The sequence below is a fragment of the Oxyura jamaicensis genome, chromosome 23 (genome assembly GCF_011077185.1).
Source record: "Oxyura jamaicensis isolate SHBP4307 breed ruddy duck chromosome 23, BPBGC_Ojam_1.0, whole genome shotgun sequence".
NCBI classification, from domain to species: domain Eukaryota; kingdom Metazoa; phylum Chordata; class Aves; order Anseriformes; family Anatidae; genus Oxyura; species Oxyura jamaicensis.
Genome location: NC_048915.1, coordinates 5031858 through 5058101, shown reverse-complemented (window position 1 = coordinate 5058101; position 26244 = coordinate 5031858). Strand labels below are relative to the sequence as shown.

General features: G+C 48.8%; 1 long non-coding RNA gene across 6 annotated transcripts in view; it reads left to right on the top strand.

Moving 5' to 3' along the window:
* The window catches only part of LOC118177558, a 27472-nt gene extending 1795 nt beyond the window's left edge, over window positions 1-25677 (top strand). The window contains exons 3-4 of one of the 6 annotated variants that reach the window (XR_004755852.1): window positions 18221-18371; window positions 18907-19244. This is a non-coding gene — a long non-coding RNA (uncharacterized LOC118177558). Of the gene's footprint in view, window positions 1-6093; window positions 6905-12220; window positions 12562-12611; window positions 13946-18220; window positions 18372-18906; window positions 19245-25304 lie in introns of those variants that run through there. The other 5 variants (XR_004755850.1, XR_004755853.1, XR_004755849.1 and 2 more) reach the window with 5 other exon arrangements.
* Window positions 25678-26244: the final 567 nt, after the last annotated feature.

The window sequence follows — 26244 nt, the reverse complement described above, 5'->3', positions numbered from 1 at the left end:
CTGGAGCTGCGCAGAAGGGAAATGTTTCACTGGTCGCAACAAGGGATTAACTGTGCTGTGATCTCAGCTCGGGGCAGGAGGTGAGCTGAGCCATGAGTGGTCACAGCGCTGAGTTTCAGCGAGGGCTCAGGGAGGGGAGAACAGCTGAGCTGGGATCCCGCTGCATCCCGTGTGCTATTTAGAAGGGCTTTGCTTTCAAAATGGTTTGAATGCTGACAACTCCTCCGTCACCGCACGGTGCTGACTGCCCTGTGTGTTGTGTGCGTGCCTGCTGGCCAGACCTGCCTGCCTACAGTTCCCAAACCTTGTACGTTTGTCTCCTTCATTTGAACATTCACCTCTCTCTTGGGTTATGAGGTACGTGACTTTTTTTTCAACACAGATGTCACCTGGTCTCACTCCCAGTCAAGATAATGTGCCAAGATCCATTTGGTTAAATGATCTGGGATCTGTCCCCTAAGGACACACACAAAAGTTCCTCCCTCTTACGTCTTGCATAGTCTTTTATACTGCTGCAAAATGAATATGAAACACTTCTGTGAAAATTAAATGAGAGTTTATTTTTGAGTGTTTCTTTCTGATTTATGTACTGATATACATTCTTGTGCAATGTGCAGAGCAGGTTAAAACCAGGCCCGAAGTGCCTGTGGCTGTGAATCCCTGTGATACGGACATCCCGGTCCTGCGGCGGCGAGAGCTCCGGTCTGGTACTTCAGGACACGGGGCAAGTGGCTCACATACGAACTATGAATTCTGTGACTGATGGCAGCTAGGATGTGTTTGATGTTAACTCCTGTTCAAGTGCTGTTCTGGACCGGAGCCAGGGAGCTGATCTTTGCAGTGTGGTTCATGTGGATGTAGCCCCACGGGACCCAGTCAGTCTGTCACCTGAGGAGGTGCTACTTGGGAGAAAGTGGCACCAGGAGCTGCAGCCCGTGTGTGTGAGGTCAACCTTCTCTCTTCTATTAGGTCAGAAATAGATATTGTGGGCCAGATCCTTAGCTGGCCCTTTCCTTGAGAGAGGAGAGCCTGGCTAAGGTGAGAGCAACCCACGCTCATGCACAAATCTCTGGGAGGCGAAGTGCTGTGGGTAGCAAGACACCAATCGCCACAGAGGCAGAAAGGTCGACTTTGTAGGGACATCAAAAGAGAGCAGTTAAAGGCCTTGGCAGCTGGTTGCCCAAAGCGACCGCAGACATGTGTCTTGCCCTGGCAGGTCTGGTCTGCACAACTCAAATGTCATCTGATCCTGACAAGTGAGAGAGAGAACAAGTGGCCTTGCTGGAAAATAATGAGAGGAAGGGAGCAGAGGAGTCCCAGGCAGGTCATGTCCGACTGGTATTCCTCCTCTCCCAGTTTTTGTCCAATGGTACTGATTTTGGGGGTTATATAAAGTGCCAGCTTTGCAGCAGCACTGGTACTCCTCTGTGCCAGGCACTATAAGTGCGGGGGAGTGGAAAGTATCAGCCCCCAAAGCAGCGGCTGTGCAACCAGCAAAGGCTTGACACAAGCCACTAAGCACTGATCCAGGCAGGTTTTTAGGGGATAAAAGTTCAGTTCCTATCTTTAACACATCCTCCTCCATGTGATTTCTGGGTAGTTCTCTTAATCCCTTTGTGCCTTAGTTCCCCAGGCTTAAAGCATATTAGAGGCGCTTTAGGTACAGCTGATCCCACGTGAGGGGATGGGATGTGCTCGCCGCTGTGTGAAAGCAGCCGTGGCAGAGGCGGGCAGCCTGCCTGTGGCGGAACCCAGCTGAAAAGCCAGCGAGGTGCCCAAGAATCTTCCATCCTCGTGTGCAGCATTCAACATAACAAGACTCTATCTCTGCTGGCGCTGCCCCACCGCATGGAGCTCATCATTAGGCAGTGCCCCTGCATCGTCTCCCTCCACCCAGGTGTACTCCTGCCTGTTTGATTAAGCAGCAGGTCCAGCTCGAAGGCAGGCATGCTGGGCTCCCCGAGTCTCCCCTCACCTCACAACCACACTTGAGTTTTTCACTTCCAATACATTTTCTAGGAGTTGCGCCAGGCTGAGGCTGAAGTGCAGATTTAAAGGGATGTGCACACAGGACAGCAGGTCGAGGCACAGGGCATCCTCTCCCTTCCAGCCCAGGGCTTTGTTAAATCCCCTTCACATCTCCACGCACAGCCGAATAATGGGTATCTCTGCCACAGAAATATGTACTGCTCTCTCACTGCATTAAGCATTGGCTTCAAGTGAATTTCTCTCACAAGCAGAACTAATAAAAGGACTAAAAAGTGCCAAATTCCACTTGACAAATGGCTCAAAGGAGAATGTCTTCTAAATGCTTTTAGCATTTGCAATGATTGATCAGGGCGGGCTTAGAAGCAGCTGACCTGTTGAGTTTTTTTTCAGAAGGGAAATGATGGAAGGATGATAATGCTCCTTTCTTCTTGATCACTATAATTTTTGCTCTGCAGTAGATAATGTATCCAGTGTCCAGAAATCACCACCTGAGTTTTGGAACTAGCCCAGGAATACCATTTAAATCCGTGCATACTAACTATGCATCTATCTGTCAATTCACTATTAATACAGCGGCGTGCTGGGAATGAGATGACACATGCTGTGGTACTTGCTGTAGACATGTAGAGAGAGAGAGTCTTGCCCCTAAGCGCTTTATGGTCCAGAGTGAAGGTCACACAGTAGCTAAGATTGGAGTCTGGCAACAGCCGCTGCAACATCTTCCAGCAAAGGTCTGTCTGCAGCCAGGCACTTATTCTTCATTTGCACTCTGTCAGTCTCTCTTGCAGAAGCTCTGCAAGCCCCTGCTCAAAGATGAATGAATTTGGGCTCAGCTGGAGCAGGTAGGGGAGGGAGCTCCAGGGCAGGGAGCTGTAACTGCCTGGCACATGGAACACCCATCTTTTGGTGATACGCACCCGTGGGTCTTGCAAGGGCAGCTCAGCAGCAGCCTGCTAGAGCACTGCATGCATGGAACCGTAAAGGCCTAAGGCTAAGGGGACAGATCCACAAGGTCACTTGGTGATTCACCTCCTTTTAAGAAAGTCACGGTTTCTCTCTTTTAATAAAAAAGAGGGTAAAAATACTGCAAGTGCTGGGTGCTTGGAAATCCTGGAAAGTTGCTAACTTTCCAGATGGTCTGTGCGAGTTTCTCTCAGCCAGACAAGATGAGGCAGGGATAGAGACTTGAGACCTGGCCTGCTAACTGCTGCTGTCATCCCTTGGATTTTTCTCATCAAACACAATTTCAAACTGTGGTCACAGTTTTCTCTTTCTCCAAATTAAAAAAAAATAAAAGACACACTGTGACCACATCAGGAAACCCGTCCTTTTCTTGCTGAGGTTTTCTCCCTGGGGATCACAATAAGCCAGGCATGTGCTAATGGAGGGCATGCTGTCAGGTGGAAGAATTGATGGCTCTTCCTTTAGCTGCTTGTGCAGGTGAGAGCCCTCTTGTTTAATTGATGTCCTATTTATTGTTGATGTGTTGCCCTCTTCTGTTTTTTCTTTTCTCCATTTCTTGCCTCTGTGTCCAGGAAGCAAGGTTTGGTTCAACGATCGGTCACGGGATTAGCAAACAAGCTGAGAACAGGTGCTCTGCAAGATGTCTGAAATCAGGCAGCCCTTCCTGTCCCCCCGTCTCCTCTTCCTCCCTCCCCAGCAGCTTTCCCTGAATGCGTTAGGACGCTTAGTGAGGACTTTCTGGAGGTGGATTTTCCCAGAGTCAGCAGCACCGCCACCTGATTTATCGTTGCGTGCAGTAGGTAAGAGCAATTTCATGTTACACTCTTATACCCCTTGTCCATTTTATGAGTAACTCCAGCATGTAACACTTCAGGAGCTAATCCAGCAAAGTGGAAAGGACACACAGGGGATGTCTGAAGAAAAGGGAGACCAACCAAATTCTGTCTGCACGTTGGGTGCCTGGGGGAATTTGTGGAAACTCATCCAATTGGGCTGGTGCAAAGGGAAAGTAGAGCAGGCAGCGGAGCTGTGCCTGGCACAAAGCTGCGTTTGTGGTTTCTCCAGTAGCTCTGTAAAGCACAGAGATGTGGAATAAGGGCAGCAGCAGGATGTTTTCCTTTCCCAGCTGTTCTGCATCCTTGCAAAGCTCTGCAGGAGCTGTTAAGGTGAGATGTAACTGGAGTTCATTTAGCCTTCAGCGAGCTTAGAGCAGCTGATGTGCAAGCTGCCTCCTCTCAGGCTCAGAGAAACTGGCCCTGGGGTTCAGAGGCTTTGAATCCACGTGGATGGCAAGAAGCCATCACCAAGGCTGAACAGAAAGAGCTGGCCATGTTTAAAGACCTCCAGGGTAAAACCACTGGCCATGTGAGGGGAAGGTGGGGCTGCGGTTCCAGCCCAGGGCAGCAGGAAGGTGCTGATCCCTGCAGGGTTTGCAGGAGAGGCCTTTTAATGCCCAGGACCTGCAGCTGCAGGAACAATGCCTGTGCTCCCTGCTCCCACCAGCTCCTGGTTGTGCTCTGGGGAGGAGAAGGGAGCAGCGCTGAGCAGGTGGCTGTGTCCCAGGGGCCCCGTGCACAGGGCACCATGTCCATGTTGCTTCCATGCCAGCTCATTTCAGAGCAGCACCTCGACACGTTCCAGCTCAGGCCCTGGTTAATATTGGGAGCAATTAATATTGATGCATCCTCATTAAGGGGGAAGGACTCTGTTGCCTTCCACCCCCTCCTGCAGCCTCCTTTCTAACAGAGCACGCACCCGGGCGCAGGGACGCCCGCAGGCAGGCTGAGGCTGGCCATGCGATGCCGTCACTGTGCCTTGGTGGGACGGTTCCTGTTGCCAGCCGCTTGGTTACTGCCCAGAGCAGCTTATTCGTGCTTGCAGATTCCTTCATTAAAATGCATGTGTCATGCTCGAGGATCCGTGCCTTCATGAAGTAAACCACAGCTCTTCCTGCTCTCTCATTTTTTAATTTTTGTGGTAACCTCCCTCTTTGCCTTGTGGAGATGTGAAGCCTGCGCTGCCAGCTGGGGGCTTCCCACCGGTTTCTGTGGATGTGGGGACTCATCCTGACTTCTGATCCGAACTAGAGAAAATGGTGATGTGTTTACTTGCAGCTGGTGTGAAGCAAATCATGTAGAGATCTCCCCTGGCCCTGTGTACTCACAGTAGCTGGGCACTGAAGCACAAGCAAAATTTCTTTAAAAATTGTTTTTGCACAATTAGGCTTAAGAATATGCCAAATCAGTTGAACTAGACTGAAATAAATGTGTCCAGCTGGGCTTTGGCATTAGCTGAAAGCAATCTAAGCTGGTGCAATCTCTCAGTTCCCTCGTGCTGGGGAGATTTGCCCTCTTCTCAGCCCCCAGGGCAGCTGGGGCTGGGGCCCCCCGGGGTGCGTAGGGCAGCCCTTCCTGGGGCATTGCTGTGCGGCTGGGCAGGCTGGAGGTGAGGCGAGCAGGGTAAGGAAAGGTGCTTGGTGACTTTGCTGAAAGACAATAAAACACCAGGATGGGAGACTGGGGGCTGTTTGCTGCATGCTTTGGGAAGCAGGGGTCCATGTTGTGGGTGCTGGAGTGGGCAGGGGGTCTGCTCGTGCTGTGCAACTCCTTCGGATGGTGGAACGGATGGGCCCTCAGCTGATCATCTTGGACATCACTGCCATGTGTCTCAAACCCATCTGGATTTTATAAAAGACCACAGCTTGTGAGTTAAACCCTTCAGTGCCTTCTCTCTGGGGTGTGCTGCAGCGAGGGGCTGTGGTGGGAGCATGACACACACCGGCGCTGCTCACGGAGCGCTGCTAGCATCACTGTAACATGCCACCGACTTTAATAAGCAAGGGATTAATTACGCTTCCCATGACTGCTTGGCAGCTTCACCTTAGTGCTTGAGCATGTTAGCACATCATTAGTCAGAGGGCAGTAAAATAATGTCGCTGTCCTCCCTCTCCCCCAGCTGCTGGCCCGTGCTCATTATATTGCTGCGCGCGGCGGCGCTGGGTGTGATTGGCGTGCCTTCCTCTGGAGGAGAGGGAGGCTGTGCTCTCGGGCAGAGGGGTGAGCTGTGCTCTGCAGGTCACCGGTCCTCTGCTCTAACAAGTGTAATTGAAGGGATTTACTCCATTATCCAATTTGATTGCAGGCGAACTGCTGGGTAAACAAGGAAAAGGGAAGGCCTGGGTGAAACCACACGGCTCAAGTGGCTCTTTGGAGCTGATCTTAGCAACCTTGTTTATGCAGATGCGCTTGCCAGAGCCTCTCGGGCTGATCCTTTGAAGGTCTTTTGCTTGCTGCCAGTGAATCATTCAGGCCTCTCTGCTGCGGTGAGCCGGGCTGCCAGGTTTCCTTTCCTGTTGTGGGCAAATGAGGCAAAGCTGGGAGCACCGGGTTTCCAGCCGCCTCTTCTAGCGAGCAAAAGTCCTGTGTTTGTGACTTCTCCTAAGGACCTTTGTATGACTTACCAGGCAGTTCCAACCGAAAATGGCACTTGAGGTGTTTGCTCCTTGCCTGCCTAGCACACCGGTGGGTACAGGATGGATCCTGCTGCTTCCCCTCTGATGGGAATTAATTGTGCCTGTGCTGGAACAGAAGCAGGCTGAAGGCTGGCTGGCTTCTCGCACCACTGACGAGGGTTTAAGTCTCAAGAAAGTACAATTGAGCTGAACTTCTCAATATGCTTTGAGCCAAGAATGATTTATTGGTGAAGGGAAACTCCACCAAGCTCTCCCCCTTGGGCAGGAGCTGAGCGAGGGCTGAGCAGCTACACCTGCACTGCCGGCGCTGCAGTGCCTCTGTCGATGGCAAGGCAGCAGCATGAGACTCAGTGAACCTGGCATTCACAGATTAATTTACATCAAATCGATGTTGGAGTGTTTATCTTTGATGAACCAAGTTGTTTGGCTTAGCGCTGGGACTTGGCAGCACGCAGGGGTTGTGTCACGTCGGTGCGACGCCTCCCCCAGGCTCCCCTTTGCACCACCACGGCACGGGGCCGTGTTTCTGCCTCGGGCTTTGGGTGGGGACCTTGAGCTGTGTGACCACGGCACCAAAGTGTCACTGCTGGACAAGGGGCCTGCCCATCGTACGGGATTGCGCGGCAGCGGGTGCCAGCAAGAGGGGAAGCTGCACAGCGGCCGATGTGCCCAGGGGCTGGGCTGCCTGAAGGGCCCTGCTCTGAACCGCTGCTGTCACTGGCAGGAGTCTGAAGAGCTGCAATTAATCCGAGCAGAGAGAACGATCCTTTAAAGTCAGGAGTGATACCGGGGCTTGTTCAATGGCGTATTGACAGCGAGGCTCTCGCTGTGATGGCACGCCCCAGGCAGGGGTCGGTGGGTGAGCGTAGCGGGGCTGGAGCTGGGTCCTCACCTTCCCACAGCCCATTCATCAAATTCCTGCTTCGGCCCTGCAGACCTGCCCACAGCCCAGTTACTTATTGCTTAACGAGTGCATTAGTGTAAATCAAGGAGCAGGCTTCAATTATCTAATAGAAGAATTATTGATCCACGCTCTCGTTCTGAATGTTCAAATGTTCCAGAAGGAGAAACAATATTTGTATATGCTATAAAAAAATCTGAAGGGTGTTTTTATGTTTCAATTAGATTGTACTTGGAGAGCTCTTGCAAGATGCTTTTGTAGAAGCAGCTGTGGCTAAACTAACACACGTGGAGCCAGCTTTAGTCCGAGGTCTGGTTTCTGCTGCTGGGATGCTGACTGTGCTCCTGGGCGGTGGGTCTTGCAGCAGAGAGTGTCCAAATCAAAATGCCCAAATCTAATGCAGGCACATCAAATTGAAACAGTTTTCTTTTTTCCACCCTCTTGCACTGCAGTTCTGAGAGCTGGGGAGGAGGGAGTGCTTCTGGAAGACGTGACACGAGTGTAAGGAGCCTTCAGCATCTTGCTGATAAAACAAACACTGCAAGAGAGCTAACACAAAGTGCTAAACCTTCTGCCTTTTAGTCCATTGTCCTTTGGTAACTGTGCAAAATGCAATTGAAGGATGTTCCTATTTCCCTTTGATATAAAACATGGGGCTATTGTAGAAACTTAAAACCCATTCCAGGCTCTTTTCAGCACTTCTTTTTAAAGCAGCACAGTTCAGCTGTCAGTCCCTAGCTCCGCTTTAATTAAAATAGGTTTGTAGCCTCTGCTGACAAGCAAACATCTACAGTAAGTTGCAAACTATAGAGCAATCCTTCTCAGCTGAAGGAGGATGCCAAATAAAATGTCTCTTGCCACCTCTCAAGGAGAGTGCTGTATATTTAAGAATAAATATACAAATAAGGTCACCTGGGAAGCTGTTGATAACCTTTTTCTGGGACAGGGAGCTTAGATTAGACATAATAGCAATTGTGCGTACATCACACAGCCCTAACAGTGATGCTGTAGGTGTCACGGCCCTGACTTTTTCCTCTGCTCTGCATGGCCACACGTTAGGTATGGGTTGTGAAATGGTGTCAGTCTGACTGGGGCAGCTGAGGGGTCCTGAGGCTGTGCTCTGGTGCGGGTTCCTGGTGCAGCATTGTAGCAGGGGAAAGCTGCAGCCCACCCCAAACCCTCCCCAGCTTGGGGGCTGCACCCCCCCAGGGGAAGCCCTCTGCCAGCCCCAGCACAAAAAGCCCCCCGAGAGGTGGAAGGAGCCCGATGCAGTCTGCACGGGCTGTTCTGGCAGCGGGGAGTGTTTCGTTGACAGCCCAGGATTTCCCCGCCGGGCCCCCACGAACCTGTCGCTGCTTTCACGTTTCACTTATTGAATACCTGAAAAACACTCGGAAAGCAAACAAGATTAACTCAAATCAAGCATGTAGTGCAAAGCAGCAAATTCATTCCTCAGTTTTATTACTGTCACCGTTATTAACAAAGTTTTCCTCCTGGCCTGGCTGCTCCGTGTTCTATTTTGCAATGTTTAAAGCTTTCAAAGTACCCCAAAGGCCTCGGGGTTGAGGAAGCCAGATCTCTTCTCACCCTCTTTGGGGGTCAAGCTGGATTCGAGCTGGATTTCTTTAAGCAGGGTTGACTTCCAAATAAGCAGTGTGATCACTGAGCTCGGTAGCAGGGCTATATACGGCTGCAGCAGGCCCGTGGGGTGTTGAGGGAATTGTTATGGGGGATGCTCGGCTCGGTGCTGGATTTGAGCGGGCTGATGGCTCAAGGTGGTCCAGCCTGGGGCAGGAGAGCTTCCCCCGGGTGCCACGCATCAGCTGGGGCAGTTTTCCTCCCCGTGTTGGTACGGAGATGTTGCTGTCCCTGTTTTCCAAGTGGGAAACTGGAGCCCAGCAGGTGAAACGTGGCTGCCCTGAGCCTCAGCCACTTGAAAACGAACCTGTGCAGCGTGAGCCTGAGTCAAAGGCGCTGGCTCTCGGCCAAGCCTAATACCATCTTGTGCCTTTGATTCATACTTGTGAGGGCTGCCCAACAGTAATTACACAGCTCCCTCCTTCTCTCACCCCTGCTTCGTGCTGCTCGCAGTTCATAACCCTGCAGGAGATTATTCTACACCCCTTTATTGAGCAGCACATCCTCTGCAGCCTCTCCTGAGCTGAGCAATGTAAATCCATCCAAGTGGGAAGCATAAAGAGAGGACAGCAGTTACCTTTTTGCACTCTTCTGTTTGCATACAGTTTTAATTAGAAGGAAGCTTTTGATTAGCTTAAAAAAAAAAAAAGAAAGAAAGAAAACACTATCAATTGAAATTAATCTCTCTTTAAAATTGGCTTTTGTGAAAAGTTTTGGTGTTTTGTTCTGAACTGGAATGTGGGCAGTGGAGTGAGAGAAATCAATTTTCCTACCAGGCCTAATCATGACCAGTGTGAAATTAAGTTGTCGCGCAGCACCCCTAATATGCATGCCTAAGTACCGCTGGATTGTTTGCAGAGGCAATTGGCAGCAACCTGCTTCTTCTCCATCCCTTCCGCTCGAGCGAGGCTCGCGTTGCTGCAGAACACTTCGGGGCAAGCGGCAGCGTGCCACGTTGACACCGGGGACATAGAGAAGTTTCAGAGGAGAGAAGTAGGGCGAATAACAGCAATATAAGCTGTTAGGAATCGAGAAGCTATTTATGAGCCGCTTACTTGCTTAGCCCTAAAAATAGCTAGGGCTGTATGGAAATAGGTCTGTGATTGAAATCAAGCCCTAGACGTGATGTAATGGGGAAGAGGGGGATGCAACGACAGGAGCAATCAGTTCTGCTATAAACAGACCCGCTGTCCTCCTGGCTGGGGGTAAGAGGTCGGACTGGGCTCCTGGAGGGGTGAGAGGGGCTGGGGGGCGCAGCGGGTGCCAAGACCAAAGGTCACAGCGATGACAGCTCCCACCACCCCCGTCCCTGGCACTCGCCACCCTGTCCCCTGACCCGTGCTGTACGCTTCTGGCCGTGGTTTGCAGCCTGTGGCTGTGCTGAGGGGTGCAGGAGGGCTGCCCTCCCAGCTTCTCAGGGGTCTTTAGGCTGTGCCTGTTGGGCGCTATTTGCTCCTGTTGGCGAGCCAAGCTCAGCCTAAACCAAGCAGTTTCAAGCTCAGCACGCCTGCGGTTGATGTCGGTGCAGAGCACCCACGTCTCTCTGCACAGCGGTGCTCTTCCTTTCCGTGCCCGAGGGAGCTGCATTGCCCTGCAATAACCTCTAGGCAGCTTTTAATAAGGTCGCTGTTGAGAGTTTAGCAACCTGTCCGAGAAGGAAAGTGGTCGGTGGCCTTGCTGGAATGGCCGCATCCTGAACGTGATCGAGTACAACAAAGGCAGCTAGGAATTGAGGTGGGAGGCTCGGGGGCTGCCAGAAGCAAGGCCAGCCACCTTGGTGGTGTGATCCGCTCCTGGTCAGTTCAGTGGCAGTGCTCTGGTGCAAGAGGCATTGCTTTAGTGCTGGAGAAGGCGTTTTTGTGGGACCAGATATTGCATACAGCTCCATCAGTACTATTGAAGGTTTTTGCGTTTTCTGCATGATTAAATGTGGCTCTTGAACAGATCTTGCAATTTCTGCTGCTGCAACAACATCGGAAAGAATAAAGCTGAGCTGCTCCGACAACCACGTTGGTGTTTCCTTTCCCCAGGTATCTTCAAAGTGGGGGCTTTTGAGATGTCTCATCCAAATACTGAGCAGGCAGTTGCTCCGTGTTAGGAGGGCTGCTGTGCTTTCACAAGTTACAGGTCCCTCCTACCCAGACTAAAGGTGCTGAGTGACCCCTCCTGCCACTGCGCTCGCTGGAACCAGCAGCCTGCAGCACAGCCCCTTTGATCCCGTGCTTCCATCTGCGATTTTATTCCTCTTGCTCCGTAGTTGCAATGTGTAATTTTTTTTTGGTTAAACTTGAGAGGTGATTTTCTCCCTGTTGACCCTCTGTGGTCCTCTTGGGTCCCCTGATGGTGCGAGCACAGCGCCCTGGCTGGGTGGCCATAAACAAGCTGTGCCTCCCCCCTTAATCTGCACTGCAGGAGCACCTGGGGGAGATGCAGCGAGAAAAGCAGCAGGATTTAACCTTGTACTCATTGCAGGTAGTTAATAAAGAAGGGTGTTCTGCCTGCAGACCGGGGAATTTGCCCAGTGGCACCTGGGCAGTTTTCTAGTCTCTTTTTAAAGTGGATTGAGAAACATAACCGTGGTCCTGCTGCAGTGCACTAGAATAAATCCAGTCCTACCAACAGAGCTTAAACCCCATAAAATACAGCTGTTCAGTATTTTGTATCTGGTTGGGAAAAAAAAGTAAAACAGGAACGGGTCCAGGTGTGTGCATTTGTACCAGAATGGCTCATGAATGCTTGTTGGAAGGGCTGCTGAAATATTTTGGCAGATGTTCCTGTTGGTCTGGGGGATATTGCTGCAGGGAATGAATGTCTTTGAGCAAGGTAATGCAGAACAGTGTGGGCTGAGAGCTGCAGTGGAGAGGAGGTCTGTTAGCAATGTCTCTGGTAGCGGCTCAGCTGGGCAAAGCAGCATCCCCTGCAGGGGACATGCTGCTGCAGGATGGGCTCCAGAGGGAGGGGAGATGGTACTCATGGCCCATCTGCTTCTCTTCGTCTTAAGCACACCAAAAGCAGGGTGCTGCATACTGACACCAGCCTTTTTTTTGCTCTGGTTTTCTTTGAAATGTGTTTGAAATTAGAGGAGCCCAACACCCAGGCACCTGGACAGAGAGTGGAGTCTTTGAGCCCAACTTCTGTGACGCACCATGGGATTTATGACTTGTGACCATTTTTCAAATTAAACTCATTGATTTTTTTTGTTGTTAGTTTCATCTCCTTGAAATGCAATAAATTGCCTGAAGCACCTGGTTTCACAGGGATCCAAGGCCATTTCCCTCTCGTGCTCTGAGCACTGAGGCTGCTGTGATGTGTGCTGTGAGCATTGCTGAGCACTTTCCAGCCAGAAGGAGCTGGAGATAGCTTAATGCTAGAGCTGCACGGAGGACAAAAGCACCATTCTTACAAAGAGTCTTGAGATTTGGTTTTTCTTCTCCCGGCATTTCATTTCTCCCCTCAGTGTTTCGCGATCTACAGGAAAGAAACCGGTTATTTGTTTCCAAGTTATTCAAAACGCCTGTCTGTGCCAATGTCAAAACAGTTCCTTTTATCCTGCATATTCCAATAGAAAATGAAATAAATTCTTTATAATGCAGAACTGCAGCATTTTGCCCTGAAAGTGCTGTTTTGATTATTCTTGAAAAATTGCAGGAAGTTCTATAGGGAAGCACTAAAACCGTGGAGATCTCTGTGCCTCTGCACTGGAAATGAACAGTTGGGAACAATTCTGCTCCCTCTTGCCTCTGCAAAGCTTATGTGGCAGGCACAGCAGTGAATCTGGGAGAGAGCACTTTGACACCACGTATCCTTTACCCTCTTTAAATAATGGATGTTTGGGAGACTTGGTTCGGTTGCTAGCTCTCCTGCTAAGTCACATACCATCTGTGATTCCAGATATAAATGGGCCTAGCAACGTTTTGTTTTATCTGTTCTGCAAAACAGGAGGTGAAGATTGATGAATACTTGCAAGCTGATCACACAGCTTATGAAATGTGCTGGGTGCATCCAGATATAGATGGTTAGAAAGAGGGGCCTGTCTGTGGATGACAGGATGCCTGTGGACCTCCCAAATTCCTGCCTATCCGACAGGAAAGCACATATCTGGGAACATCACCAGGCAACGTATAGGCAGAAGAGAACTAAAAAAAAACAAAAACAAAAACCACACGCTAAAACTGCTAGTTCAAATTAGAAGGAGATAAATTCTAACCCTTCATATGTGATGTAGGCTATTACTTCTCAGTACTTAAAGAAATAAAAATTACACTGTACTGAAATATAGACAGTAACTTCGGATCTCCTTAAGAATATTCTTCTGCAGTTACTCACCTTTCTTACAGTTTTTCAAACACTTTGGATGCTACAAGGAAAATGCTGTTTATCACCTCAAATTTCCACAACTGGGTCTGGAAGCTAATTAGTAAAATAGACTGTACCATATGCTTCCTTGGTATGTTCTCATGCTATAACTATTTATATTTTAAGTTGTTTTTGTCTTTCTAAAATTGCTATTGCTTCTAAAATGGCTTGATTCTATCTATTGTTTTATTGTGAAGTCATATTCCTCTCCTTATGTATCTGCATCTTTTCTTGGCATAAAAATTACCTGAGAGGAAGGAAACATAAAAACAAACCTTAATCCTTGTCATTCTTTCTGCACAAATGTCTTTGTTTTATATTCCTGGGGCAACTATTTCTGGAAAACGTTTCAGAGCTTGCAGGTAAGAAAGCAAGGAGCCATTCACTTAAAAACAAAAATGGGGAGATGAACTCTGCATGTAGAGGAAGCTGGGCAGTCTTGACAAGTTTTAGGGCAGGACAAGCTGCCACGTTGGGGAGTGTTTTCCAGATCCAAGAGTGGCTGAGCTCAGCGCAGGTTCCATGGTAGATACTCTCCCTAATAGTCTGTTTAAGTTTTCCATTATTTGTTTTAATGTTATTATTCCTGCTATACTCTAAATAACTCTCCTTCCCTGCTGTTTCATGTCCTCATTGTGTCTGCTTTCTGGAAGAATGACTCTACGTGAGAGCAAAATATTTTCCTTGAAATAAACTCAGAGGTGGAAACTTTTTATTCTTGGTTTGCATCTGCAGGACGGGCGATGCTTCCCTGAGCCGTGGCTCACAGTTGCGTTGAGTTTTGGTGTCTAAACCGTTGGGAAAGAATCATAGCACGGTGGACGAGTAAGTTAGTGCTGACTTTTCAGCAGTTAAGTGAGAACGATGCGTTCCTTCTGAAGTGGGTGACTGCAGCAAAGCTGCCAGCCCTCCCAGAGGTGGGACAGGATGGTCAGAACTGGTAACTCAGGCTGCTCGTGTAAAAAACGGCCATCAGAAGTGTCGGGCGTTCTGATGTGCACCTTGCTGGTTTCTCTTTTATCTGCAGAAGTATGGACTGTTAACAAGAAAGAAAATTGAAATGATGGTTGTGGGTTAGCTAAAAATCTATAGATGTGATGGATGCTCTTCCCACTTCCAGATGCCAAAGGCCCCTAGACCCCAGGTTTCTTTCAAGCTCATGAGATTCCCATCAAGCTAACAAGGATTGTGCTTGCCAAATACCGCATCTCGGATGAGAGGAGCAAGATCCCTAATCTGCATGAACAGAGCTGGTTAGATCATGCCCTGCTTTCATCTTTCTAATTGAGATCGCCCAGGCTGGTGGCAGGGAAGCTGCTATCGAGTAGCTGTTCCTTTGCCTTGGCCTTGCAGATATAAATACCCATTCCTTGTTCCATTTTTCATACATTTCTTCTTTTCCTGCCCTCCTCAAAAGAACAAAAGGAGTTTTGAGCTTTCTGAGCCTGGAATTTAGAGGTTTTGCTTGCTGGTGGTTTTGCTGATTTTTCTTCCCTTCCTTTTGCATCGAAAATAACTTTTCTTTTACCTGCAGTCATGAAGGGTGAGGGCAGAGGGGATGAAGTGAGATGACGGTGACATCTGGAGGAGGTTTAACCTGCACGTGTGAAGCTGTAATTAAAGTGATTTTAATTTTGGGGCTTTCTGATGGTCATCCCAAATCATCAATAAGCTCGTGCTGTCTCTCTGCTTAGCATTCCTCAGTAGCTGAAGGTTTAGTGGAGTGCTGGGTTTGTGTTGCTGACTGTGAAATGGCTGTCTGCCTGGTTAATTCCCCTCTCCCCCCCGGCTCTCCAGCTGGCTTTCATTTCCATTTGGAATATATATGGGACGAGAGGCATACATGACTCGAGGGAGCAGGGAGGATTTATGGCCAGCAGACAGTATTTAGTACAGATGTGCAGAGCAGCAACTATCAGTTGCCAACAAAACCTCTGGAGATATACATCATAGGAGAAAGTTGTCAGCAATTTATTTTCAGAGGGCTAAACTTCACCCATTTTTTAATAGAAGAGGAGTCTGAGGGACCACAAAGGGAATAAATCATTTGGACTCATGGGAGACTTCTAGCTACTTTCCAGAGCAAGTGTTACTAGTTTTTTCCTCTTGCAACAGGTGAAACATTCATTTTCTAACTGCTGGAACAAATATTCTTAAATGAGAAAGACCTAGAAAATAAAAGACTTTTATTTCAGAGGTTTCAAACATTCCCCAAAGAAAGATAGCAAGCACTTTCCAAACCCGTAGATAAAGGTCTGGTTGATCTGGTAGGTGATGTCTGGGGGCTGGAACGAGGAGGGGCTGCAGAGAGAAGAACACGACACACACAGAGCTGCAATTGGTGGCTATGAGAAGTTTGTTGAGGGGATTGGGTGTCTTATAAAAGTCGCTTTATGATCTTTTTTTCTTCCCCCGGTTCCGTGCAGTGCAGTTGGTCTGCTGGCCACAGACTGCAGCGACGAAATCCAGTCTCCTCGCAGTGGAGATGGAGCACAGCATAATCAAGGGGCTGATTTATCGGCCGTTTGTGGTTGCAGCTGAATCGATAACGTTTTAATGAATCTCCGTCAGGAAAGGATAGATGATATTCTTTCTGCAGAGCTTCAATTCATCAAAGCATTTCAGCATGTTGCTTACAGTTAAGCATATGTTTAAGTCCAGTACTACTACGCATTCTTTAAATGGCATGTAAGCATCTAACACAAGATCTGTGCTGCTAAGCGAGCGCTAACGTTCAGTGCGGTGCCTTTTAATGCTGCTAAAGCTTTTCATTGCCATCAAAGTTGGCAATTATCTTCCTAATATTAACAAAAAACCTTCTTATAATTAAACGCACAAATCTTCATGTATTCAGAGTAGTCCTGACAGCTTCCACCATTTCTCCCTACTTTCTGTTGTTCTGCTTCTTAAATCCAAGACGTAAGGGGCAGTCAAAGCCCCTGAAAGTCAGCAGCAGAGCTTTGGCTCGCAGAAGCAGGGGCTGCACTGCTGCAGTTGGCCCTCCCCAGGTGAGGCAGTGGTCCGTGCGCCTCAGGAGATAAAGAACTCGAGCAGAGTCATTGCAGAAAAATTCCGCTCCGTCATATTTCTCTTTATTACTCTTTCCTCTGCAGCCATGATGGGATTAGTGATATTTCCATTTGTCTATTTTATGTATTTTGTTTTCCATTCCTGTGAAAAATGATTAGAGAATGAAAAGTTTGTCAGGCCTTGGAGTTCAGCTAAACTCTCTCTGGAATTAATTTCATACTGCAGAGTGTGAGCGGGCATCTAGAAAAAAAGCTATTTGATTAAACTTTTGTTTTAATATAAGAAAATGGCTATTTTAGTTTGTTGGTGGGTGTAGGACACAGAGCTCTGTGGAAAAAGCAGTATTTTTATTTGTCAAATGCCTGAAGACTTAAAGAAGCAGTAATAAGTAGGAAGCTGAGGAAGCAGAAGTTTTGCTACAGCTGGTTGTTTTCTAAATGTTAGCAATTCTGTGGTGAAGAAGTAAAGCAATAGGAGGGAGTATGTCTTTGAATAAAGCACAAAACAAGTCGGATGAGCTGAGATCTGCCAGAGCTTGAGGCCCAGCAGAGCCAGATTCAGACGGATCTGGCACAAAACAGCTCGCCTGATTTTATCATCCTCTCTGTAGAGTCTCTCAAGGCCTTGATCTAATTGAAGGGGTTTGTTCCGACACCTGCTGCAATCATAGCTAAATACTTTCCATGTCAAATCAGTGCCGATAATGAAGCCTGTGCTGTGTGCCCTTGTCTCAGCGCCGTTCCTCTAACTGTTTTCAACTTGTTCCCAGTAGTGAGACCCTTCTGCTCCGCATCCTCCTCCTCTAGCGACTCTTACACCAAAATCTCGCTTTCCTTTCCTGCTCCCCATTCAGGGCTTCTCCATTCTGTTCACTCATCTCACAACTTGTGTAATTGGATCGAGATACCCACAACGGCTGCTGGCCCAGCACTGACAGGAGGGATTCCACCGGGTCCTGCTGCTGCCATCGGCTGCCTGGCACTGTTGCGTTTTCATGTGGTGGCTTCCAGAGGCAGAGGTAGATAGTTGTTGTCTCTTTTTGTGTTATTGATTGCTGATGGATTGTGCCCCCTTCCTTTAAATTAAGTAAACTCTGCAGGGGTTGAGGCTGCCTTGAGTCTCAGTCCTCCCTGCGCCCTGGGTGTGCAGCAGGAAGCTGACTAACAGATGACTCAAACTCTTAATGTGCATTTGTTATTTTGCAATTAAAAGAGCAGCGTAAGATTTGGCAGTTAAATGAGTGCACACCAAGGAGATCATAGCCACCGGCCAGCCCCTCGGAAACCCCAGGGACTGGAGAGGAGTCACAAGCCTGGAAATGCACCCTGGCACATTCATTAAAGGAGCTGGCAAAAAGCCTTTGTAAATGCTGATGTATCGGTGCTGTGGCTGTGCTTGGCATTGAGTCAAAAGAGAAGGAAGAGCCACAGGATGACGTGCAAATCCTGCCTGATCTTCTGGAACCTGGAGGTAAACCCAAGCAGCTCCCCTTGGATGGCAGCAAAGTAAAATATTCATCAAACGGCTTCTTGGGAGAATAGCATCATCTCAGTCAGCTAAGCTACCTGGAGATCTTCGCTGCTGGTTAGAAGATCCCACAGAGGGACCTTAACCTGCTCCTGCCCAAGGGGCTCCTCTCAGAGGGTAGTGCTGTGAGGGGGGCAGGTCCCCTCCCCAGAGTCTGTGCCTCTTCTTCGGCTTTTAAACTTGCTGCTTTGGGGACAGCGTGGGACAACTGGCTTCTTCCTGGGGCAAGAGCAAGAGACAGAGGTGTTGTGCAGGGGCTTCTTGGATGCAGGGATTTTTTGGCCCTGGTCTTAATGGCAAGTGATAAAGTAACTAAATCTACTCCTTATATTTTCTTTTAAAAGAAGGAAAATGCGAATTCTTGGGGCTGCTGAGCACTACAGGGCAGCTGCAGGATGTGAGTAGAGTTACTGGGAAGCCTCCCCACCAAAACCAGTATATAGACCCATGGGCATAGTGTCGGCCTCGTGCCCAAAAGGATTCCGGACTCATCTGGTACTTTCAGTAGTCAGAGCTGAGACTCTGTCCATGGAAAATGGGATCTCTGCTTTCATGCTCAGGCAGGTTTGTGGGTGTCTGCCGTAAAGGGGATTATCATCTTGTTTTCTGTAATGGCTGAAATATGCTTCAAGATCCCCCAATTGAGGGCTCACATAGTATCTACAGTCATCTGTCATTCCTGCTTATCATACCCCGCTTGGGCTTAGAGTGGAAGAATTGCACTTAAATACAGAGCTCTTACTTCTAATCAGCTGGAGAGACCACACACAAGTGCTGCGAGGTCTATGTGGGGGATTATAGGGCTTTAAAATTTACAGGATTGTGGCAGTAGTTCTATGGGGCTTAATGGAGCCAATGCTTGTAAATTAGGATATTTTTAATTTCTGGAGGTAAGGCTCCCCTGGGAAAGTGCATTTGCTGTTGTGAGGCTTAGAGGTAATTACAATCTCCTTTTTGACACTGCACTGTTGGGAATGAATGCCAGCATTTCCATTTCAGGGTTTATTTGATTATTTTTCTCATTTTGCAGAACATTATTACATTAACCCGCCACTCCTGAATCCTTATCCTACCATGGCATTTATGCATGAGAGGGACTGTGCTCTGAAAGGAACATCAAACTGAAGAATGCTCCATGATGATAGAAAGGCTTCTGTTTATCCTGTGGTTTTGGAATAAGAGCTTATTTTTTGGCTTTAGTAGCAAATGCAACCTCATTTGGATCCAAAACGTAATCTAATCCTTCATCTACAAATTTCAGATCTTTATGGAGGGCTGAAAGTATTCAGATGGGGTCTGGGGGGTTATTTTATTTGTTTCTGTAGTTGTTTTTACAGCACCTAAGTATATAGAAAATGTGTTTCCAGTGCACAAAAAAAAAAAAAATCATTCAAGAATTGGGGAATGGGGCAAATTCGTTTCCTCCTGCTTGTACACGTACTGTCTGACACTGCCTTTAACTGCACAGGCCTATGCTGGGGTTGAAATTCCTCCCTCCTGAGTGGAAACACTGGCTGTGCTCCATCAGATGGGACAGGAGGAGACTGCTCCAGCCCAAAGGGGTACCGTGCGCTTTTCTGACCAGGCTTGCAGAGGATGCTCTCAGGACATGAGAAAAATGGAACCTCACCAGGGCACCCTGTTCCCGTCTACCAGGGGATCTCAGAAATCCACCTTTATCCTTAGATGTGTCAGATACCAGTGACCCATGCGTGGGTGAACAACAAAAGATGCTTTTCTGCCTGCTTGGAAGAGGTCCAGACAATGCTGTTTCTACTTCTTTTTCCTCGTTTTTTCTTCCAGTCTCCTTGCACATTGACCTGACTGCAATTCAGTTTCTGGCTCATTCTTCTAGTCTGTACAATGATGTGTGATTTTGTTTGCTTGCTTGCTTTTAATTAAATCTCATCACTAGAAAAATCCCAAGGAAGAACTTGGAGATCTTTAATTTGATTTTTATTTTCATTAAGCTGAAGCTTATATGACAAGTTTCCAAAAGGTTTTGCTAAACGCGCCTCGCCTTCGTGCTGAGCTCTTCTGAATGGGATTCCTTTTCCTGCCCTGGGGCTGTGGACAGGATGGAGCCATTCACCTGGCTTCTGTGACCCTGGGGATGAGTCTTTGTATTTGTTACTGAGATTGTAGCAAGCAGGAAAAGCAATGAAATGCTGTTACATGGAATCTGCATAGTGTGTTTGTTTTTTTTAAACTCTAGTCATTATACGTGGTGTTGGCATAAAAAGCCAGGGGAAGAAGATTCTTCATACAGAGCAAGCAATTCTTCTTGGACCTTATGAAATTAATTATTTTATGTCCCATAACTGGAACTTATAACTCAGTATAATTGGCAGGAAAAGTCCCACAGTAACAATCACAAGGCCTGTTATTGTTTCTTCTAGTACTCCACTGTGGGAATGCTGGAAAAACAGCCTCCCATTCTGGTGTTTATTGGCAAATGTTTAAATAAATCATGCCAGCCTGTACAATAAGCTCTACGATAAATAATTTCTCCCAACGTTTAAAGTGTCGCAGGACTGAGTCAGGTTTTGCACCACCTGTTTAGCAGGGATTACAGTTTATAGTTTACAAGAGCCGTAAGAATTTGGAAAACTTGGTTCTTTTGCCAGCTCTCCCAGTACCTCACTGTGTCACCATAACAGGCCTTGGCTTAATCTCATCTTGCCTCCCATATTCTGCTAAATAAACCCATTAACTAATTGTTTTAGACACAGTTTGCAGGCTGATGGGGGCGGCTCCTCCAGCGGCTCCCCGATCCCAGGCAGCGCTTCCCAGCAGCCCGAGGCTCTCGCCCTCTGCTCTCAGTCGATGAGCAGCAAACCTCGTGCTCTGCCAGGCCTGCTACCCTTGGTAAGCTTCATGATCTTTGGTTCCCCCGTGTCCTGGAGGGGTTTGTGTAGCCACGCTGGAGCCCCAGGTATCGCGATGCTTCCTCCAGCTGAGCGAAGCCCTCGTGGGCTCTTTGCGGCGCAGGAGCTGAGCGCGGTGCTTACCCCGGGGCTGCTGCTGACGTTTGGTCTCACAGGCCCTCTGAAGCTGCCTCCCTCCAGCAACTCAATACATGAAGATGTTTTTTCCTATTTGCCTGTAATTTCTGACTGCGTATGTCCCGGGTGGAGTCTGTGGTGACAAGCTCGGCAGAGCAGTGCATCTGTGCACATAACGGCACCGCACCCTGACACGGTCCCACTCGGCGCTGTCTCTAGCTGAGGCTGTGGCACAGTCAGGGGAGGGATAACAGAGCATTGCTCAATTTCAGCCCTCGGAGCTCAAACCTACAACACTTAAAGTTGAGGGAAAGGGCAAAGCAAGAGATGACTGCTGCATGCAGCATCGCCATCCTGCCACTGCTCCCAGGACAGCACTGGTGCCAGAGGAGACCATTCCACGGTGCTGCTTCAGCAGGAAAGCGCAGGATGTGTCCTCAGCTGGAACAAGCCGGCCTCAGTTTCAGGGGAAATACAGCGTAGGGAGGACAGGGATCTGACCTGTTAGTCATTAAGATCTTCAGGCTCATCTGTTATGTTCCACTTGAGTTTGCGGGCTGGTAATAGACAGTGAACGTGGAGCGGGAGTGGACTTGAGCACACACTTCAGGCTTAGCATGTAAATGTTTTACAGAAATACATCTTAAATAGCTGTGTCAGCTTGGGCTTTTCTGTGCCGTTTTTTTTTTGTTTTTTTTTTTTTTTTTTCCTGTAAGGAGAAATAGTTGTTCAATAAAATGGTCATCTTCATTGAAGAAATGCAGGCCTGATAAAAGGTCTTTGGTATGAAACCACAATAATCCTGGAGAGAATATAAAGAAAACTGAAATTTTTAGGTGGTTGCTGAACTTCTTTTTTCTATCCCTCCTCCCAAGAGAAGAAAAATATCCTCGTGACCTCTACAGGCAGTGGTTTCAATGCAGGAGAGCTCTTACTAAATTAGGCATTTAGGGACTATTAAGATTTGCTTAATTACCTCAAAGTCACAACCTCCTAGACTTGGTTTTGGTTTCATGGGCAGATTATCTTAGAAAAAAAAATAGGTCAGGAGGTAGCGTGGCTATTTGGGGTTGGGCGAGAGGGGACTTGAGGAGGCGAGCATCGGGGGGATATGAGGAGCTCCTTCTGTGACCATGGCATGACAGCACCTCGTGCTGGGTTGTCGGAGGAGCTGTAGCACCCGGGGAGCCTGGTGGTGACGGCGCAGACGGACCAGCAGATGTGTCCGGTGGCAGCAGCCAGCTGCATCCTCGCAGGCAGATGTGCTCTGTGCTTTTAGAAGGGCCAAGGTCGCAGCCTGCGGGGGGGACCGGCTGTTTAGAGCCCACAAGCATCCCCAAGACTGCTGCAAAACTGTATTTGTGTGAGTCCATGAGAGGGAAGGTACTTCAGCTGTAGCACGTTTGGCCAGCATTAGATGAGAAGTTTTTATCCTCACCAGAAGCACAGGCCTGCATCGCCCTCCTATCGCTCCCATATCTATTGTATTGAACAAAACCTAGGTTTGAACCAGAACATCCTGTCTGGGGATTTGCTTGTACTTCGTTAAATCCAGCACGTGGGGATTCTTCCTCCCTTCGCATTCAAAGACCTGGTTTCACCTTCCACTTGACTCTGGGATGCCAATTAGGTAGCTTGAAGCAGGGAGGGATGTGGATGGTATTGATTAGGGCTCTAATTGCTTATCTCTCCCTGCTGTCCGAGTGAAGCAGCCTGTATGGAGATGCACCGAGCAAAATAGAGATGTGGCTGCCTGCCACTCGGATTGAAATGTACACAGCTCGTCACTGCAAGGGCCGCGGGGTTGGTTTTGAGCTGTTGTTTCTCAGTGGTGTCAGCTTTGTCTCGCTGCTGTTGTCTCTCCCAGCCTCGCCCCACGTCGTGATCAGCCCGAGGGTGCAGGGCCAGGAAAGGCCAGTGAGCTGCTGGTGCACCCTGCTTGCTGCTGCGAGCACCTCTTCGACAGCCAGCGCTGCAGCACGAGGCCGTGGGGGGTAAATTATTTGTTAATTAATTTCCTTCTGGCTCACAGCGAACGCTTAGCAATTTCAAGGCATCGCAGGACAACACGTGGACCGAGGACTTCAGAAAAAACATCCCTCCCCCCGTAATCCTGGGCTATTGCTTGGCTGGGGATGCTTTGGGCTGTTAATTCAGCCACGAAGCACTGAGAAAACAAGGTGAACGATTTGTTAGTCACTGCGAGAAACTTCACCCCCCTGTGGGCAAGAGGATGACTCCAGAGTTGTCTAATTGAGCAGGCAAATGTTTACTGATGTTTGCAAAAGGATTTCTCATCCATATTTGAGAGCGCTGGAATTGACCTGCGAAGTGAAGAGAAGGATGAATTTTGTTCACGGTCTCTGCACAAAACTGAGCGACCTGACTGTGCCCAAGAAGCCCCATGCTGGCTCTCTGCTTGGGGTGAAGTTCATTAGCATGGGCTGATAATTGTGTTGTAAAGGCAGAATCAAACAGGGTGAAGTTACCTTCAATGCCTATGAAGGGCAAGACCAAGCCAACCTCAGACCAGTATCAGACTTTTCTCTTCGAGACAAGGTTTTAGTGTAAACACCAAGAGCACGTCTCGAGCTGAGGGCGTCAGCCCTGCGGAGGTTGAAGACTTGCAGAGGTTTTGCAGACCCAGTTGGTGCAGCAGAGGGGATTCACGTTCATCACCCTAACGTCAGGACACGTTTCAGGACTACAGCTGGGCCTGTGGTTCACTGAGCACCTCTGTGTATGCCTCTCTTCTCTTTTCCAATGGAAAACGACCTGCAATCCATGGAGCATGTAGTAATGTGGGTTAGGGTATTCTGTGGAAATACCCCACTGCTTGATCTGAGTGCTAGAGAAGCTCAGGGAGAGAGGTCGAACGTGCAGCTGAGTCACAAAATGCTTTGTCCCCGGGGAAGCTCCTCTCTGTCAGAGCAGCTCCAAGGGGTGCCAGCGTTCCCTTCGTCCGCTCACCTTTGGGACAGGCAGAAAGCTGCAGGGGCTGGCAGCCACGGGGCTGCAAGGGGATCCTCCGCGGGGGAGCCCTGGTGCACACAGGGCAGAGAGAAGAGCTGGTATCTTCAAGGTAGCTACAAAAACCAGTGCAGGTATAGGAGGATGGAAGATGATAGAACAGTTTTCAGGACAATTTTTGTTTTTCAGGTCAGATCTGCATATTTATACCCTCTGTGCACACACGACATCTCCAGTTGCAGGCAGACACGAGGACTGCCTGTTACTGCAAGCTCCGTCCCTGTGAAATGTCCTGTTCCGAACGCAGCTCGTCCCTTGTCTCTATTCCAGTCAAACCATGCCAGCCATCTTTTCTGAGGTCATCAGTGCTGACTTCAAATCCCCCAACCTCGGTGTTCGTGAAGCTTTGAGTAAAGAGCTCTCCCTAAGGAGCTGCTGAGCCAAGTTGCCACGGCCAAGTGAGCAGGGACCTGCAGGGGCACCTCCATCACTTGATTAACTGCCACTCCCACGGCAGCTCTGAGCACAAAGTGCCTGACTTCAGACACATACCGATGTGTAGTCCAACCTTATTTACCTCCTTTTCTTACCCACGTAGTCCCAGAAAACCCACTCAGGATTACGATGAGTTAAGCAAGTTCGTAGCATACCCCAAAAAATGGAAACCTGATTATTCTTTTGAAGCAGACGAAAGCTGGAAGCTCTTAGCAATAACAAGCACATTTTTGAGATTTTTCTTGTCACAACTTCTTACTTATGTATTTTTCCTAGAATAATTTAAATTGGTTTTGGAAGCCTCTGTCAGTAAAAATGCCATGTTGATCTGATTTTATTTTATTTTTTGTAATTTTCTGCAGGGCTGTGAGCTGGGCGGAGGGCTCGCCTCAGCCAGCACAAGGCTTCTGAAATGCCACGAGGTGAACTCGCCTCGTGTTTCTGGTGCTGAGTTTGGGCTTTTTGAGCCCTTCTCTTCCAAACCTGGCAGCACAGGCAGGCTTCTCTGCTCCGAGCTCTCGTACTGGCATCCTGTCCATCGGTGCCCCACCGGCAGCCTTTCCCATGGCCCCAACGCACAGATCGTCCATCTGCCTCCCTGTCTGTGCCTGCGTCTCTCTGCCGCCTTGGTGGATCTGTAGGCATGGAAATATTTCTTCCCGAGCGGTGGTTGCATGTAGGAGCTGTAAGAAAAGGCTAGGAGTGAGGTGTGCGTTACAGAAATTGACAAGCAAAAAAACAACAGAAAATCCCAGGGGAAGCTTTCTTGGGTAAATTAAAATTCAAACAGTGCTGGGCCAGTAGCTGAAGGAGCAAAATATCCAGCAAATCACTTGGCACCTTCTGTTCAAGTTTGTTCTGGTGCACGCGTCATTTGGGGAGTGACAGTGCTGTTAGGTTTCCTGCTCCGGACACTGATTACATCCCAGAAATCACTCATCAGTTCTGTCCCTTCCAGACGTGGGCTCTGGCAGTGGGTTCCAGCTGGGGCTCTGTTATTCCCTGTGCTCGGAAATATCCCATGAGTGTAAGCAAAACCTGGTCATTGCTCTGCTTTCCTGTGTTGGCCACCTGTGATGTACTCCAGCAAGCAACAAATATTTCCTCGAGACAAAGGGAACGCTGAAAATTTCCTCGATGACATCACCTACGGGGAAATGCAGCAGGCAGCAGAGGGGGGATGAAAGCTACACGGGGGCTTTGGGAGCCAGAGAGAAAAATGGGATGCTTACCATGGGTCCCCGTGGAAGATTGCTGTGAGTGAAGTCAAACACTGCAAGGCACAGTTTGTCGTGAGGGGAGCTTGTGAACTAAATCAGCCGGGGACTGAAGGCACCGCAGGAATTCAGAATGAAATCAGTGAGAAGCTGGCGAGTTTGCTGGGGAGAGCATTACAAAAAATCACCCAAATGTCCTAATCCAGATTCGTGCAAAGCTGGACATAACAGCATGAATTGCAGAGATCCTGAGCTCCAGCAGGGGCAGAAGCAGGATGCGTGGCCCTTCCAACCCCACAAAGGTTCCCGAGCTCAGGCAGCCTGGTTTGCTGCAAGTGTGGGTCTCAAGATTGTGTTGCAAGAAGGTGAAAGAATCCTGGTCGAGAAGGCTGCATGGGACAGGCCAGGGGCTCCTGAGCTGGTGGCACAAACACACACACACCCAAACCTCTGCCCCCATGTGCAGGGGGATGGACTGGTGATCCCCAGCCCTTGCCCAGTTTCTGTTGGCTTCCTAAGACTTGTTCCCGTTTGGTAATGATCAGGTGCACAGAGTCTTATTTGGAGGCCTTATTTGAGGCCTCAGGTGGGAGGCCTGTAAAGATCCCGTGGAATTGGGGGCAGGATGATTTGATACTTAGTGCTTCAGGGATGCTTAAGAGGGCTGCCCTTGCCTCTCTG